The 18,874-nt window shown below is 38.9% G+C and overlaps 1 protein-coding gene across 3 annotated transcripts in view; it reads right to left on the bottom strand.

Moving 5' to 3' along the window:
• Positions 1-18,874, bottom strand: part of SUSD4 (sushi domain containing 4) — a 223,742-nt gene that overhangs the window by 196,905 nt on the left and 7,963 nt on the right. The gene's annotated exons all lie outside the window — the stretch shown is intronic.

The following is an 18,874-nucleotide window of genomic DNA, read 5'->3' as shown; positions in this document are numbered from 1 at the left end:
ATGAAGAAGACTTCCTCCAAAAGGTAGTCACATGATTTTCTAAACCAGGCTCAAGATGGGCTATTATCCCAAGGATGAATCTCTCATTTCTCACTGTACCCACCCCCTTTGGATTCAGTATTTAACCACCTAGACTAGTCGTGACCCCATTGAGTGACTTGGGGGACTACTCATAATTCAATTTTAAACTTTATTAAGCCTCTTCTGTGGGCATCTTGGAGACAGGCTGAATTTAGTGGCTGTTGTTTGTTCGTCCTTTGTTTTCAAAGAGGACCATGACATTATGAAGGTGATGCCATGACTTACAAGTGAATTGGATTTGAGTGAGGGGAGACTGTGCAAAGTCACCAGCCTCACTTTCTCCTCTGAAGCCATCTGGGTCCAGTGGCAAGACATAGATCAGGACGACTGGAGATGGCCCCCTTTTAGTGGCCAGAGATTAAGAGTCTGAAGGGACCTTTGAGGTCATCTCATCCAAGCTCCTAATTTTAACAAATAAAGAAACTGAGGACCATTAGTTCTCAAGGGCATTTTTGAACTTCTGCAGGAAGGAGTGAAGAATTTTCCCAAAGCCTTGTCACCCAGTAAGCAACCATCAGGAGTTATCTCCTAGCTGCTCTAAGGCTCCCTCCTCCTGCCAGAACTGTCACAGTGCTTGCCAGGTGGCAGAAGCAGTAGGAAGAGAAGATTATACACGAAAAAACAAAATGCCTTGATTCCATAAATATGTTAAATTGGTATGGTATTTTTACTGACAAGGGACTTTCTCATCTAATCTAAATCAACAACCAATTGACAAGGATTTGAGGGTCTGCATGAGCTTGGTTACTGTTGGTTTTTCTTGTAATAGGATAAATTCAAATCTTTTCCCTCAATGAGCTTAAAATCTTATTTGAGGAGATGACATAAATACATGAAAAGGCAATAAGCCATAGACAAGGCAATCTCCATTTTCTTTGTCACTTAGACTCTATTTTTTCCACAGAAACAATTTTATAAACATTCAGGCCTCTGGGCCAGCCCACACATGTATTTAACCCACAATGAATCCAAAGTATAGACTCTAACCACCATTTAACATAAAGTTAACATAGGGGTGTGCTGATGAATGTTTAATAACTAGCTCTCTAGGAAGAAAAAATGACCAACAACACATTTTTAAGTTTAACCTGCATTATAAACATTTTCTCTATTTAGTCTAGGCAATCAACAAAACAATATATCGAGCCATAATTGGCAGCATTCGTCAATTTCTGAGGTATAAATGCTCATACTAAAAATTTAATAATCAGCTTCTGCACATCCCTGTGTTTTCTACAGGAAAACATGATCAAATTCCCAAGTGGGATGCCAGGAATATGTCCTACCTAGTGCCCCTCCATCCCGCCCTCGAGCTAGGACTGCTGGCTAAAGTCATGGGAACAGGGTCTCACTGAGTGCCATGCTATTAGGGCAGTAGTTTCAGAAGGTTAGTGACCTAAAGAAAGTAAGCTGGGAGGGGGCTCTGATGAAAAGAGCCCTAGGTTGGTTCAACTAGGTATAGGAAAGAAAATGATGGTGCTTGGGTCCCTCCATGGTTTCTCTTCCCATTTCCTCTCTCTTGCTTTTGGTTTTTCTTTGTGATGGTCCAGGGGTTCCTGCCCATATAAACCTCACTTCTCCCATCTACCTACCCCCAGCTCCTCACAAAGGACCTAGAAGGTCTATAACTAGCCTAAACTGTTCCTGGAACAAATTCAGCCTGGGGTTAGAATACCGTATGGCAGCACAGAGGGCAATGCCACTATCATTGTAGTCATACCTGATGGGGTTGGTCCACCCCACTTCCAACTTCCCACAGAGTTTGGTGGCAGGAGGTAGCAAGCCCTGGGAAAGGGGCACTATTATGACAAGACCTTGGGGGAGGAAGGGGTAGGGTGGTCATGGGCCATGGATCATCTTCTACTTCCTGAGGATTCCATTGTGAGGCCCAGAGATAACTACAACAAGAACAGTTGTTGCCGCAGGAAGAGAATTGCCCCCTCCCATGGTCTCTGTTAGCAACCTGTGGAAAAGTCCCACTTGCCATATACTAGATATGGCTCTAGATACTAGAGACAGACTGTAAGTGCTAAAAGTACCCAGAAGATGGCACAGCTAGGTGGCGTACCAGTGGCTAGAGCACCAGCCCCGAGTCAGGAGGACCTGAGTTCAAATCTAGCCTCAAACACATAACACTTATTAGCTGTGTGACTCCAACTGCCTCACCAAAAAAAAAAAATAGGCAGAAGAGCTCAGGCTACAGGGATTAGGGAAGGCTTCTCAAAGGAAGTGGTATGTTTATGGAGTTCATGTGATCAGAGAATTTTCAAAGTTACTCATTCAGTTTAAGAGTTCTTAACCTGAGATTCATGAACTATTTTTTTAAACATGTGGATAACTTTTTTTTTATTATAATTGGTTTCCTTTGCAATCCTATATATTTTATTTTATGCATTAAAAAGATTATTATGAGAAAAGGTCCATAGGCCTCATGAGACCATCAAAGGGATTTATGACAGACAGACACACAGACACAGACACACACACACACACACACATGCACACACACACAAACACACACGAATAATGGTTAAGAATTCCTGATTTAAAAAAAAAAAAGAATTCCTGATTTAGTCCAATGCTTCATTTTACACATATGGAAACTGAAGGTCATCATAGTGGATTGACTTGGTCAGTTGCACACAGGCAGAAAGTATCAGAATCAGGATATTAACTCACATCATCTAATGCTAAATTCTTGTTAACTCTGCTTTCCTTAACCAACTTGAAGTCCACTTGGACCTTCGAGCATACCTAAATCAAGCACCAGGGTTTACAGAGAGATTGATTTTGCTTCAACATGTGGACAAATATATCATTAGAGCTGTCTTGTAGTGGAGGGGGCCATGGATGGGAGAGGGCTGAGCTGTGCGTCCCTTGAGGTCTTCAGGAAAGAGGCTGGACAACCACTCATCATGGATGTCATAGATGGGGTTCGTGATTTAGGTAGAGGTTGGAGAAGGTGACCATTGAGGTCCCTTCCAACTTGAAGTCCATCTCAGGTTAGGGAATTCAAGTGTGGCATATCTGAATCTACTTTACATGCCCAAGAACATCATCCAGTTTGGTGACATCTCCTTCAGTTGGTAAATTGTTGAAGAGGATGACAAATGTTAGAGAGGAGAAGAGACATGAGGAATGAGACATGTTAACTGACGTAAACTCTTCAGAACTTAGGATGAGGCTCACTAAGTAAGAGGGGTGGATTCTATGACCTCTGGGGTCCCTTAAACCTGATTCCAAATACTGGCTGCCCATATCAAGAATAACACCAGAGTCAATTCTTGGAAGTCTTTTTATTACCAAATCATTAAGCTCAAAATATGCCACTGGCAATGGAAGCAAAGGCATTTTGAAAGAAAGAGTCACTAAGTTATCTCCAGGTTTGGTAAAAGGTCAGTATAAAAATGATAACCAGCATATGTAGCACTTTAAGGCTTACAGAGAACCTCATTTTATCCTCACAACAATCCTGTCAGGTAGAAGCTATTGTTCTCTCTATTTTAGGGAAACTGAGGCAGAGTGAGGTTAAGTGACTTGTCCAGGGCCATACAGCTAGTAAGTGTCTAAGGCAAAATTTGAACTCAGGTCTTCTGGGCCACAGCTCTAACACATGACCTCAATCAAGTCACTGAGTCCCAGTTTCCTCCATCTCTAAAATGAGGGAAATACTTGCTCTGCTCAGCTCATGAAGTTATCTGCCTATTTACCAGTCTGCATGAAGACTGAACATAGGATGCTCACAAAGTGATAATATATGTGAAGGGGGCTAAAAAGACCCCCTTAAAATACAAATATTAAAACCTGATAACTTCAGACATTTAGTGAAGCAGTGTGATACATTGGAAAGATTACTGGATTTGATATCAGAGGTTCTGGGTTTGAATACTGACTTTGTCACTTTTTTAGTCTCTTTGGTCCACATTTTGATCATCTATAAAATGAATGGGTTGGTCTAGATGACCTTTAAAAATCTCACCCAGCTCCAAGTCTGTTGGTGGTGTGCCTGGTCTTCTGACCCTATCTATCTCCTCTGCTGCTTTGTAGAGCACTCTCAAATGTGAGCTATCATCATCATTATTACAGTTGTAGGCATAGATGGCATGGTACAGTGAAAAGAATCCTGGCCCTGAAATCGGAGGATCTGAACTGAAATCCCACTTCTGATGCTTGCTGGCCTTGTGGCTGTAGGCAAGTCACATAAGCTCCCTCAGCTTCAGCTTCCTTGTCTGTAAAATGAGGGTGCTGGCCTTGATGACCTCTGAAATCCCTTCCAACCCTAGTTCTATGGACCCATAAACTCCCCATTCATTTAGAAGCAAAGATGTCGCCGGCTGTGCCTGAAAAAATCCTACCAAGTCAGGTACACTCTGCAGTGAGGAGGTGACACTCCAGCAGTTTCATGTGCTTAAAAATTCCTAATAGAGTCATGCACCTCCACAGCACCTAAAATAAATTTCTAGCCTGCCTCATCTGTTTAACTTCCCTTTTCAGAGGCTTCTGTTCACACAAAAGAAGCTAACTGGGCTTGGGCCAACAGCTATTGAGAAGTTCCTCTCAACCAAACAAGGACCTTCTCCATCTTTAGACACAGGCATTCACTGAGCACCCAGGAACAGGGAGTGAGAGCAGATTGGCACAGTGTGTTCTGCGGCAGAGCAGCTCTCCCAGCTGCCTAACATCACACTTTGCACAAATTAAGCTTTCATAAAGATCAAGACCCACATGTGGGGTGTCATTTACATGCTGTGGAGAAAATCCTCAGCTTCATTTGGTACAGAGGGAGGCGAAAGGCGAGAATAGCCCAAGGCACGGCACAGGGACTTTTCCTTCCAAACTGGCAATAACATAAATATTTGTGTTAATAAAATGCATTGTCTTCGAACAATGCCTCTTTTATCTCTCTCCCCCCAACCTCCCATGAAGTACCCAGAGGTGGGTAGGGGCAGGTGATCTGCAGGGCAGAAGCTGACTTGGCCACAGAGCTCAGAGCAATTGGGTGGAGAGGAAAGCAGGGCTGAGGCATCATTGACCACATCCTCAGGGATTAACTGACAGCCTGGGAAGACTGAATTTGACATGTCATTCTGCCTTGCTCTTCCATTAATAGGACTTGATAGCAGGATTGCCAACTAGCAAGGACAAAAGGACAAACATGCAAATTACTAGGAAGGTAAATCACCAGCAGGGGAAAGTCCACCCAATCTTTCCCATTTTGTTGTTGAGTCATTTCAGTCATATCTAACTTTCTATGACCCCCATTTGGGGTTTTCTTGGCAAAGATACTACAGTGGTTTGCCACTTCCTTCTCCAGCTCATTTTACAGATGAAGAAACTGAGGAAAATAGGATTAAGTGACTTGCCCAGGGTCACACAACTAGTAAGTGTCTGAGGCAGATTTGAATTCATGTTCTCCTGACCGGAGGGCCAGTGCTCTATCCACTGTGCCACTCCTTCCAAGCTTCTCAGGATGAGGCAATGCACGATTTTACGAGTGGCCTCCTCCCCTTTCCCACTGAGGTTCCCCTTCGCTTGATGTTTCTTCTACTGGTGCCCAGAAAGATACATAGGAAGCATTCAAACTGTGCTGTGATCAACTTTCAGTTATTTGGATGAAAATGATCTTCTCTTCAAATAAATTATTTGCAGTCAGATTTTGATCCTGAGTGTCATGTCCCACCAAAGCATCTACCCTGGCTATCTCAGTATTCTCAGCTCGCCTGCTTTTGCTCCCTCCAGACCACTGGACCTAGTGAGACCATGCCCCAGGTGACCTAATGCACTCAGCTTTAGAACTAACACCCTAGGGTCATGCTGTCCTGATTGGGAGTCAGCCAAAGAAAACGTACAGGGCTGCCAGATCTAACTGGTTCCAGACTCCAGGCCACAGTTCACATTTCATCTGCCCATCTGTCCCATATATCTCTTTTCCATTCACCCAACTGCCATGTTTTTCTTCCCTTCACCCCTTACCCCTTTCTATCCCCTGCTCTGAGAACAACAATAAAAACAATACTAGCTAGTATTTAAATATAGTGTTTTAAGGTATACACGACACTTCACATATCATTTAATTTTATCCTCACAACAACACTGAGAGATCGATGTTATTATCCCCACTTTACATCTAAGGAAACTGAGGCTAAGACAGGTTATATGACTTAGAGTCATACAAGCAAGTAAGCATCTGAGGTAGGATTTGAACTCAGGTCTTCCTGACTCCAAGTCCAGGAAACCATGTAATGATAATCAAATCAATGCTTCCATTACTTCTGGAAAGGATTTGTCAGTTGACTGCTCTATGGTATTACTCACCATCTCTGTGAATTTATAGTCAGTCAATGAGCATTTCTTGCCTATGTGCTAGGTAAACAGTGCTAAATTCTGAGGATACAAAGAACTGCAAAACAATCTAAAACACCCTATCCTGGCCATCCTGCCTTTAGTAGGGTAATCTCCCCTTACTAGAATGTAATGCACCAATGATTCCATTCATGCACAAATAGAATCATGAAACTCGAAGAATAGAATTGGAAATTGAGGGAATGCCCATCAACTGGGGAATGGCTGAACTTGTTGTAGTATATGATTGTAATGGAATTCTATTGTGCTATAACGGAGATGGTTTCCAAAAAACATAGGAAAACCTATATGAACGAATACAGAATGAAGTGAGCAGAACCAGGAGATCACTGTACGCAGCAACAGCCACACTGAATGATGATCAACTGTGAAAGATTCAGCTGCCTGATCAATACAATGATCCAGGACAATTCCAAAGGACTCATGATGAAATAATGCTATCCACCTCCAGGGAGAGACCTGATAAACTCTGAATGTAAGTTGGAAGTGCAGTTTTCTCACTTTCTTTATTCTTCCTCCTTTTTTAATGCAACATGACTAATACAGAAATATGTTTTACATGATTTCGCTTGTATAACTGGTATCATATTGCTTGCCTTCTCAGAGGACGGGAGAGGGGTAAGAGGGAGGGTGAGAATTTGAAATTTAATTTTTTAAAAAGACTTTAAAACATACAAATACAATTTCACATTATATTTATAAATATATAATAATACTAATAATAATTAATTGGCATTTTGGTCTTATGTCATTTGCCCTCTCCAGTTCTAGGTGCAGGTAATAAATAATCATTTTTAAAGAGTTGGTATAGCTGACAAATTCATTATCCTACAATTAATGAGTTAATGAGCTTCTCTGAACTTGGACTGAATTCATGGTTTTTCTGGCTCAATTATAATCATGATGGCTGGTATCTGTATAACTCTTTAAGGTTTACAAAGTGCTCTACATATGTTAACTCATTTGATCCTCTTAATAATCGTGCGAGTTAGTTGCTATTATTATTCCCATTTTACAGATGAGGAAACTGAGGCTGAGGGAGATAAAGTGACTTATGCAGGATCACACAACTAAGTGTTTGAGGCTGAATTCGAATTTAGGTCTTTCCAAGGTCATGCCACTTATCCTATCCACTGCACTGCCTAGATGCTTCCAAAACTTCCAGATTTTGTTATTTCCACTATGGTTGTTAGGAACTCAGGGTTCTCAAAATCCTACCCTGTTAATAGGATTATTAGCATGCCATTGCTTCACTGGCATGAAGGTGACCCATGAGTCCCCACAGGTCAAAAACATAACTTCGTATACCCAAAAGTTGAATGTAAATGATTTATTATTGCCACCACCGTTCCCCTTCATTAATACAGGCCTCTCTACAAGATGTGATCTCCATGAGAGCGGTATGAATGACTAGCAGTCAGCTCTCTAACCCAGAGATCCCACTGCTAGACATATACCACAAAGAGGTCAAAGAGAAAAAGAAAAGTCCAAAATACACCAACTATTCACAGCAGTACTCTTTTTGTGTGGTGGCATGGAAAGGAAAACAAAGTAGATGCTCAGCAATTAGACAGGAACCAGATACTATTACTATAAGAAATAATGAATATGAAGAACACGAGAAAGCTTAAGAAGATTTTTATGAACTGCTGAAAAGTGAGTTAAGCAGAACCAGGAACACAACACAAACAATAACCACAATAATGTACAATAGAAAAAAAAGAACAAAAAATCCAAGCTGAATGCTGTGAAATTACAATGATCAAACCAGATCCTAAAAAAGAGATGGGAAAAATGTACCTCCCTTCCTTCTTTGTAGAGGAAGGGGATTATGTGTGGGGAACACTGCATACTACATCCAACTTGGGTTCTCCCTCTTTTTTATTTCTCCGGGTGTATTCTTTGGGGAGAAATGAAGGTAATATAAAAACAAAAGATATGTCATATATCCCTAGACCACTGCTTTGCAAACAGTAAACATTTAATAAATGTTTGCTGAATAACTGACTGAATTAGAGCTGAATATATTAAGCTGATTTCTCTTTCCCATGACCTCTTTACAGCAGTTATTATCATTCATCTGGCACTTAGCCTACAATACTTCCTATTCTTCCTTTTGAGGATGAGTCAAGTCTTCACATTTGTATTACAAATTAGGTTATTTTTCATTTCTGTAATCTCAGAAAATGCAAGTATCTACAATCTCCATAAAGGTTCATTGATGATGACAATCCCACCCTGCATTTTATGTTGTTGTTTGGTTGTTTTCAGTCATGTCCAACTCTCTGTGACCACCTTTGGGGTTTTGTTGGCAAAAGAGAGTGGAGTGGTTTGCCATTTCCTTCTCCAGCTCATTTTATAGATAAGGAAACTGAAGTTGACCTATAAAAGGTCACATAGCTAGTAAATGTCTGAGGCTGGATTTGAACTCAGGTTTTCCTAACTGCAGACCCATCACTCTTTTCACCACACCACCTAGCTGCCACCCAGCACATTTTATGTAGCACTTCTCAGAAAGAAAAAAAACTTTCAAATCTATTATGTTGCTTGTTCCTCCACATGACTTGATTCATATTTTGCAAGAGAGGAAACGGAGTCACAGATTAGATTCAGATGACCCAGAAAGTTATGAGCAGGGACTAAAACTCAAGTATCTTGGCTCCCAGGCTCTGTGCATTTTCCATTAGAGGATATCCCTCATCAACCCTATGCTCCAGATTAATTCTGACATGAAATCAAAGCATACCCAGTATAACTCCTTCATTTGTTCCATAGACATTTATTGAGCAGCAAGCATCCAAAGGCACTGTGCTATGTGCTGTGGGGGATATTCAAGTACAGATGACTGAGCCATCATCTAAAAATAATTGAGTGCCCTCTGTATGCACAGAATTAGACAAGTGCAGGTGATATATATACACCATGGTAATCTAGTCTACATGCTCTACTTTTTAATTGACCTGACAGTGTTTGTTCAGGTCTCTTGTGCATCCTTAGGACTATCTGTCTAACCAGATGAAGGACAACACTCTAGACAGGAGCTTTCCAGCACTACTTAACAGAGTCATTACACCTTAAAAATTCATTCCTAATATCCAACTCTAAATACTCTAACTCAAACTCGAAAATGGACTCTGGGGATGGAATTGATAAAGTGATAGTTTAAAGCAAATCCTGAAATTAGATTCTCTTTTAATAATAAAACAATGAAGGAGCAGCAGTTACTGGTGAGATGATTCATTTAACTTTTCAGTGCCCAATGCTCAAAGACCAAGACAACAGCTGTCAATCTATATCAGTAAAGGGGATTCTCCTTTCCCTCTACACACACACATATAGTTCTTGACAATACTGAAAATGCAGGTCTAGACCCCAAAAACCCTGATGTTAAATTGTCTTTGACAATAACAATTAGAAAACTGATCTAAAGATAGATACTCCCTGATCCTCTACAACATAATAGCATATTGTTTAAAAAAAAAAAGTTCCTCTGTCACTCCTCACTCCCCCAACCCCCAAGATCTGTCAAATTCTTCTGCGTTCATGGGCTTAGAGAACTTAGTAGGTCTCATTCACATATATGGAAATCTGATCAACAGTTTTCAAGTTCTATTTAATAACTTCTACTTTCAATATGCCTTTTTCTTCCATTTTCTTTTTTTTTCAAAGAATCTGTTACCACTGTACCTAATTCAACCACACATTTCTTTTTCAAGTGGAATTTTTCCAAAGAAATGAAGTTTTCTTTTCTTTGCTCTAATGTGGAAAATGGAATAAACTAGTATACTACCAACCTACTGGTTCTGTAACTCCCACACTAGTGATTCACAGAGACCTAAGAGTACTCAGTCCCAAATAGAAACATGAGACACCAAGTCAAACCATCATTTCCAAACAAATCTGCTCTTCCTCATCTTATTTATTAAAAAGCTAAATTTATTGGAAGATAGATTTGAAGTTCATTATTGTTACAGATGGCTGAGATTTGGGGTTTCTGCTTTTTCTTCTAAGAATCTTTCTTTCCTAGGGGCATGTACCCACTCACTCAATATAAACACACAAATGCAGCTGCCTTGACTATATCTTCATGATGTCCTCCCAAAATATGTGTTAGGATCATTGCTACTTCTTCTGGAGCAGAATAATATGGGTTTTATCTAGTTAGTACATTCCCAAGTTCACTGTCACTTCCAAATAATTTCAAGAATTATTTTACTTCTCTGTTGCACACCGTTTACCTTATTTAAGATTAATAAAGCAATTACAATACTATCAATTAAGAAGCTATTTTAAAATGCACTTTTAATTCCAGTTCATGTGTAACTCACTTAATTATTACTATTTGTTTTTCTTCTCGAGTGAATAATTTCCTCTCTCACAGCACCACAGCATGCTTATCTTAAAGAAGGGAAAATATTGGGGAAATTTTCCCCTAAACACTACAGCTTAAATCAATGTCACTCCTACCTAGCTGTCCTAAACTATAGACCAAGATACTCATGTTTCTTGCCACACACAAGTCACTGAAACATCTTGTTGCTGAAAAATTAACTATTGGGGGTAAAAAATCTACACCTACTCTGATGATTTATACCTAATTTAAGTGAAAAGCATCTCATATATCATTTTTCTCTTTTAGCTTCTGATGCCTGTTAACTCTTGTCTATTAATAAGATTAATAAGACACCTTTTTGAAATTAAGATATCAGTTACACTATAAATGTTGTGGAAACAATTGAACAGTTGGCCTATCCTTTTCATACAATTTCTGTGAACCAATCTGAGCCCACATTATAAAACTGTGTGCCATCAACAGGATTATAGAGGCCAAGGGAACAGGCAATGTAACCTGGGGATGAAGAAGGACATCTAAGGGACCGACCATTTTTCCACTAATACCCTTTGTCTCCTAGAGCAGGGGAGAGGTAGAATTATGAGATATTCAGTCCCCATTCCCTTTTCCCCAGAGAAACAAGTGTCTGATGCAGCAAATGGTCCTCTTATCATTCTCTTCCTTTCAGTTCCTGAAGCTCCTGTCATTATATGCCATTTTGGTTTCAGTGTTTTGGGTAGGTGGGTAGATTCACAGATACAAAATATTTTCATTAACTATTATGAAATCAGCTGGGCCTTTGTTTTAAGGAAAACCTTGTGGCCACTCCACAAATGAAATCTGCTCCATTCTCTTCCTTTTGAAGTCTAGGCCTAATTCATGACCTATCTACAGAATCTGTCCAAGATATTATATGTCTAGATACATAGATATCCCATAGAGTTAGTCTATCCAACCACATATCATAGTTTGGGCAATAAGCATTTTCATTTATTTGTGGCTTTTTTCTTGTGTGGATAGTTAAATTAGACTATTTGAGCACACCTGGATCTCATCTAGTGGAAGGCTCTGTAATATTCCAAAAGTAATCAGCACAATGTTCATCTGAAAACAGGAGTGTCTGAAAGACCATGTCATCTAGAGGAAATTCCTCTTCTACTTGGATTCTGTTCTGTACATCTTCTAAGACAGTGGCAAACATCTTTGACAAGCATAACTCCCCGTTTTAAGCCTTGCTTGATATTTTTAATTAGTCAGTTGGCAAAACTCCCTGGAATAAAGGCGCATCTCCTTAACCTAATATTCTTCTGGTTTCATTGGTTGCTCCCCAAAAAGATAGACTAATCACATGGAGGTAAATAATGGACAACTTGAAAGCTCTACTGCTCTGTACAGAAGACCTTGAGGAGGTGTTCTTAATCTACAATCCATGAACTTTGTTTCTTTTTTGATTATTATATTTTGATAACTATTAAATGATTGGTTTCCTTCGTAACCCTGTGTATTTATATTTATGCTTTTAAAAACACTATTCTGAGAAGGGGTCCATAGGTATCACCTAATTGCCAAAGGAGTCCATGACATCAAAAAGATTACAAACCCCTGATCTAGAAGAAGGCCCTCTGGACATTGGGTGAACTAGCTATGAATATTTATGGGAAGACATGGATTAGAATTGCCAGGAACAAGGATTAAATGGATTGTGATCTACAACATTAAAGGAAGCATCTACATCTGAAGAAGCATAAAATGAAAAGCTGGCATGTCTACAGCACTTCAATGTTTCCATGTCACTTTGCATAGTTTTCTTATTTGATCCTCACAACAGCTCTGTGAGGTAAATGCTGCCAGTATGATCATCCTGTTTTACAGATAACTAACTTTTTATGCAAAACGAAGATTCAAGATTTAGACCAAGATAAAATGAAAAGCAGGTTATGAAAAAAAACCTAACAATTACAGGTCATAGGGATTGGTCCAGTGATTTTATTGGTACGGAGAACTTCTGTGTGAGAAAACTTCCTTTATCAATTCAGGTCAGTAACGTCTCTGTAATTTATAATGTTAGAGACTTGCCTAAGCAGAGGTGTCAAACACAGCCTGCAACACCCCCAACTAAGGCTCTAAACAGGTAAAAATTTAATTGGGAAATAGTTAACAAAATAAATAAAAATACAATAAAACATAGATAACATTACATTTTAAACAAAGTCAACATATGGCTGGTGAGAATCCATACATATGGATTTTTGTTGTTGTTCAGTGGTTTTCAGTCATGTCCAACTCCCCTTGACCCCATTTGGGGTTTTCTTGGCAAAGATACTGGAGTCGTTTGCCATTTTCTTCTCCAGATAATTTTATAAATGAGGAAACTGAGGCAAACCGGATTAAGTGACTTGCCCAGGGTCACACAGCTAATAAGTGTCTGAGATCAGATCTGAATATAGATCTTCCTGATCCTAGGCCTTGCGCTCCATCCACTGAGACGCTGAGCTGCCCATGTATGGATTAGTAGCCCTGTTTCTATTTGAGTCTGATACAACTGGCCTATAGCACTGAAAAATGGTGGACTTACCCAGAGTCACACAACCAATGTGTCCAAGGTAGGACTTGAAACCAGGTCTTCCCGGCTTCAAGGCTCAGCTCTCTCCTCCACACTGCTTTGATTCAATAATTACAGCATTCCAAAAGTGGAATTTACATCACTGGATTTATGTCACTGGAGCCCCTAAAGCAAAAGCTGAATGACTTCATGTCGGGTAGAAGGTACACCGCCTTTGAGGTCCCTTCAAACTCTGAAACTCTATGATGCTATGATTTTTAAATTCCTAACAGTAGCAAATCATATTACAGACCATTTTTTTTGGCCACTGCGTAGTTTTGCTTTTATTTAAAAACTTGCTACAATTCCTAAAATGGTGACAGATTAAAAATTTTTCCCATTTTTCTCCCTAGTCTTTTTGTGGTTAGCAACATTGCCTGAAGAAATGATACCCCCCCCAAAAAAAGAAATGATACCCCAAGGGAGTTTTCTAATAAGCAGCCTTTCCCATCTTCGGGTATTTAGGGCCATTACAGGAAGTTATTTTTCCTTTTTAAAAAAAATTGATTTAAGAAGTCGTATCTAAGCAATGTGTGTGTGTGTGTGTGTGTGTATTTTTCAGTATATTACCAAGTACACTCATGACTCCTCTTTCACACATTTCAAAGCCACAAAAGAGAAAGCCCCTCAACCCTTTGTTACTCTCTCTCTCTGTCTACTTAATTCAGATAAATCTATCCACAGCCATTTGTTCAACAATTCACTTGGGGATGTTGTTTGCATGTGAGTTTATTTTACCACAAGATATACAAATAAACATGGGGGAGAAAAGGGAAGAGCACCTAGAACATCTCTTTTCTCACTTGTTTCTTCATTATTTCTCATTTCCTTTGGTAAGTAATATGTTAATACAATATGTAACATAATAATAAGATAATAAGGCCCATAAAACAGACCAGGATTTTATTTTTATAAGGTACTGTTAGCCTTCACTAGTGAACTTTCATGAAATAATGTTTTGGCCACAAGCAAAAGCAAGGTACAAATTCAGGTACAAACAGTCACCAAATTCCTACAATGAATGAATTTGTGAAATTTCACATTACCCTAGGAAGGCAGTAGGATCACAGATCTAGATCTAGAGGAGACTGCAGGGGTCATCTAATCCAACCTCCCCATTTTACACAAGGAAGAAACTAAAGCCCAGGGAAATTAAGGAACTCTTCCAAGATTACACAGATAACAAGAGTCAGAGATGGGATTAGAACCCAGGTCACTAGGTTACGATAGAAATCTGGCTCCCATAAGGATTATGGCATTTTGGCCTTTTTGCAGAGTTTTCTAATGTGCCTTAAAACCAAGAAGAATATAAAAAGAGGATTTCCCCACCATCAATGATTCTCCAATTTTTCCCTGACACTTGGTGAGACTAGAGATTTGTTGATTGCGTATGAAACCATTCAAATGTTGCCAAGGGCTTTCAGAGTTCATCTTACAATTAGATGAAAAGGTGTTTGTGGGGTTTTTTCCTGCCTTTTTGGAGAAATTCAATTCTTTAGTCTATAGATTGTGTCTTTGTTTACAGTTTGAATAAAGTATAGCTTGAAATTTAAGTTTTTCAGTGAAGTGGTAAATGAAAAGTCTCCACTCATAAACCAGAAAACTTGTTTAAGTAAAGCTCTTTTGGACTATTCTGAGTACACACAGATCAAATAAAACAGCAATGTCCTTGTCTTCAGGAACTTAGCCACCATCAGTTCTTTAAACACTTGTTTAGTCATGCTGACAGAAAAAAAAACCCAAAACACCTATAGACAGAGGTTTTCCCTGAGTTAAAGATATAAAGCTAGAAAAAGGAAAGCCAGGAAATTTATAGACTTGAAGCTGAAAGTGACCTCCCAGGTCATCTAGTCCAACACCTCTTTTTTTGTTCATCATCCTTCGTACTTGGAGAGGACCAATGACATCATGATGTTGGGGTCAAGGTTAAAGCGTGTTCAACTGTGGCTGATCCTGTGACCCTGAGCAAGTCACTTAACCCCCATTGCCCAACCAAAAAAAAAAACCAACACTAAAACAATCAACTGTACCTGATCAGTTCAGTTCGAGCTTAGGAGACTCTACCAAAGGTGGGGCACAAAGAGTCGGTTTGAACATTTGGGATGGAGATGTCTCTAGATGTGCACATCTCATATTGTCTTTGGGCTATCCTACTTTGCTCATAGAGCACAGCACTTTCTTTGATGTGGGCATTCAATGCTGGGCACTTCTGTGTCACCTTCTCCCACGTCTCACAATCTACAATAAAGTTCTTCAGAGAGGCTAACACCTCTACCCAATCATAAACACCATCAGCAACATCTCTGATAATGAAGTGGTCATCCATCCCCAACTTGTATATCCTGAGAGATGGATAACTTACTGCCCACCCTATACATACACTTAGCCCAGTCTACCTTAGGAAAGCTCGAATTGTTAGGAATTCTCTTTCTCATGTTGAGCCAAAAATCTACCTTGTGATAGAACCCCATTTCCTCACAAGAGGGATTAGTTTTCCCTAAAAGATAACGAAGCTGTCACTGTGTTCCTCTGGAGTATTCTCTTCTCTAGACTAAACATGCCCAGAGACTTCAATGTCCCCTCATTCAACATGAAGTCAAGGTCCTTCACCATCCCAGTTGCCCTCCTCTGAACACTCACCCAATTAACAATATTCTTCTTAAATCATAGTGATTTAGCTGAACTGAACACAATATTCCAGATGAGGCCCAATAGACTGAAAAATAGCCTCAGAGTCAAGAAGACTTGGTCTAAGTAATACCTCTAATACATACTGGATGTAGGACCTTAGAGAAGTCTCTCAGTTCCCCATACAACTCTCAAAGACTTTAAATTGTAGGGCAGCTGCAGATTTGCATCAGTAAAAAGAATTTCTCATATAATGAAAGCACAGGTTCCCAATTCCTATGAGGTGGGAAGGCAAGTGTGGTAGCCCACTATTCCAGTCTGGATCATTTTAGATCCTGACTCTGTTACACACTATTAATTTCACTCCCAACTTTGCATCATCTACAAATTTTACAGGCATTCTATCTACGCCTTCATATTACCACCATCATCATATTATATAGTGCTTTCAGGCTTACACATCATGAAATGCATGATTTCATTTGATCCTCACAACAAACCTGTGAGGTTGGCACCACTTGTATGAAGGGTATGGATAGCTACCAAACCTGTGATTTCACTGGTACAGGAAACCCTCAGATAAGGAAATTCCTTCTATCAAAGCAAGTCAGTACCTGCTCTGCAGCTTATAGTCTTGGAGAATTTTGTAGAATACTATGAGGTTAGCTCAGCAGCAAGAGACAGAAAGAGAAATTCCACTTAAAATAACCGTAGACAATATAAAATACTTGGGAGTCTACCTGCCAAGACAAACCCAGGAACTATATGAACACAACTACAAAAGGCTTCTCGCACAAATCAAGTCAAATCTAAACAACTGGGAAAATTTTAATTGCTCAAATGCCAAACCAATATAATATAAATGACAATTCTACCTAAGTTAATCTATTTATTCAGTGGCATACCAATCAAACTATCAAAAAATTATTTTTATAGAGCTAGAAAAAATAATAAAATTCATCTGGAAGAATAAATGCTCAAGGATATCATGGGAATCAATGAAAAAAATGCAAAAGAAGGTAGTCTAAGGTGGTCTAGCAGTACCAGATCTTAAACTGTATTATAAAGTGGTAATTATCAAAATAATTTGGTACTAGCTAGGAAATAGAGTGGTGGATCGGTGGAACAGATTATCTACAAATTACACTGTAGAAGATGACCATAGTAATCTAGTATATAATAAACCCAAAGATCCAAGCTTCTGTAACAAAAATTCATTATTTGACAGAAATTGATAGGAAAAAGTGTGGCAGAAACTAGGTATAGACCAATATCTCATACTGTATACCAAAATAAAGTCAAAATGGGTACATGATATATACATAAAGGGTGATACCATAAGCAAATTAACAGATCATGGAATAGTTTATCTGTCAGATTTATGGATAAGGGAAGAACTTAGGATATAGAGAAAATATAGAGAACATTACAAGATGTAAAATAGATAATTTTGATTATATAAAAATTAAAAAGTTTTTGCACAAACAAAACCAAGGCAACCAAAATTATAAGGAAAGCTGAAAATTGAAGGGAGGGGAATTTTGCAACAAGTATCTCTGATGAAGGCCTCATTTCTCAAATGGAGAACTGAGTCAAATTTATAAAAATACAAGTAATTCTCCACTTGATAAATGGTCAAAGGATATGAACAGACAGTTTCCAGACAAAGAAATCAAAGCTATAGTCATATGAAAAAATACACTAAATCGCCACTGATCAGAGAAATGGAAATTAAAACAACCCTGAGGTACCACCTCATACCTATCAGATTGGCTAATATGACAAAAAAGAAAAATATTGAATTTTGGAGGGGATATGGGGAAACTGGGACACTAATGCATTGTTGATTGAGTTGTGAACTGATCCAACCATTCTGAAGAGCAATTTGGAACTATGCCCAAAGGGCTATAAAACTGTGCATACCCTTTGATACAGCAATACCACTGCAAGATCTATATCCCAAACACATCCAAAAAAAGGGAAAAGGACCTATTTGTGCAAAAAACAAATATAGCAGCTCTTTTTGTAGTGGCTAAGAATTGGAAATCAAAGGGATGCCCATCAATTAGGGAATGGCTAAACAAGCTGTGGTATATGACTGTAATGGAATATTATTGTGCTATAAGAAATGACATGCAGAATGATTTCAGAAAGACCTGGAAAGACTTACATGAACTGATGCATGGTGAACAGAACCAGGAGAACATTGTACACCGTAACAGCAATATTGTTGGATGAAGAACTGTGAATGACTTAACTATTCTCAGCAATATAATGATCCAAAACAATCCCAAAGGACTAATGATAAAGCATACTATATGCCTCCAGAGAAAGAACTGATATTGACCGAATAGAGACTGAAGACTTTCTTTCATTTTTTTTCTTTTGAGTCTTCTTGTGCAAAGCGACTAATATGGAAATGTTTTATATAATTGTGCATGTATAACCTATATCTGATTGCTTACCATATCAGGAAGGTGGAAAGGAAGAAAGGGCAAGATAGAATTTGGAACTCAAGACTTTAAATAAAAATGTTAAAAATTAAGAAAAAAATAAAATAGACTAATAAAAAAGATACAATAAGAGTAAAAAAAAAGAATACTATGAGGTTAAGTGGTTTGCCCACAGCAAAAACAGTCACTATGTGTCAGAAGCTGGACTTGGACCCAGGTCTTACTAGCCCCCAAGACAAGCTTTCCATTCACTATATTGTGTTACTATTATTCTCATTTTGGTTAAGAGACTTTCAATAATCATACAGCTCATAAGTGTCAAAGGCAGGATTTCAATGTAGGTCTAGAATTCTTATTATCTAAATCACTGATCAAGATATTAAACAGTAGAGGACCAAGGATGGATCCTTGAGG

This window comes from Phascolarctos cinereus, unplaced genomic scaffold (assembly GCF_003287225.1).
Source record: "Phascolarctos cinereus isolate Bilbo 61053 unplaced genomic scaffold, phaCin_HiC Scaffold_5;HRSCAF=322, whole genome shotgun sequence".
NCBI classification, from domain to species: Eukaryota; Metazoa; Chordata; class Mammalia; order Diprotodontia; family Phascolarctidae; genus Phascolarctos; species Phascolarctos cinereus.
This window is presented reverse-complemented; position numbering and strand designations above follow the sequence as displayed.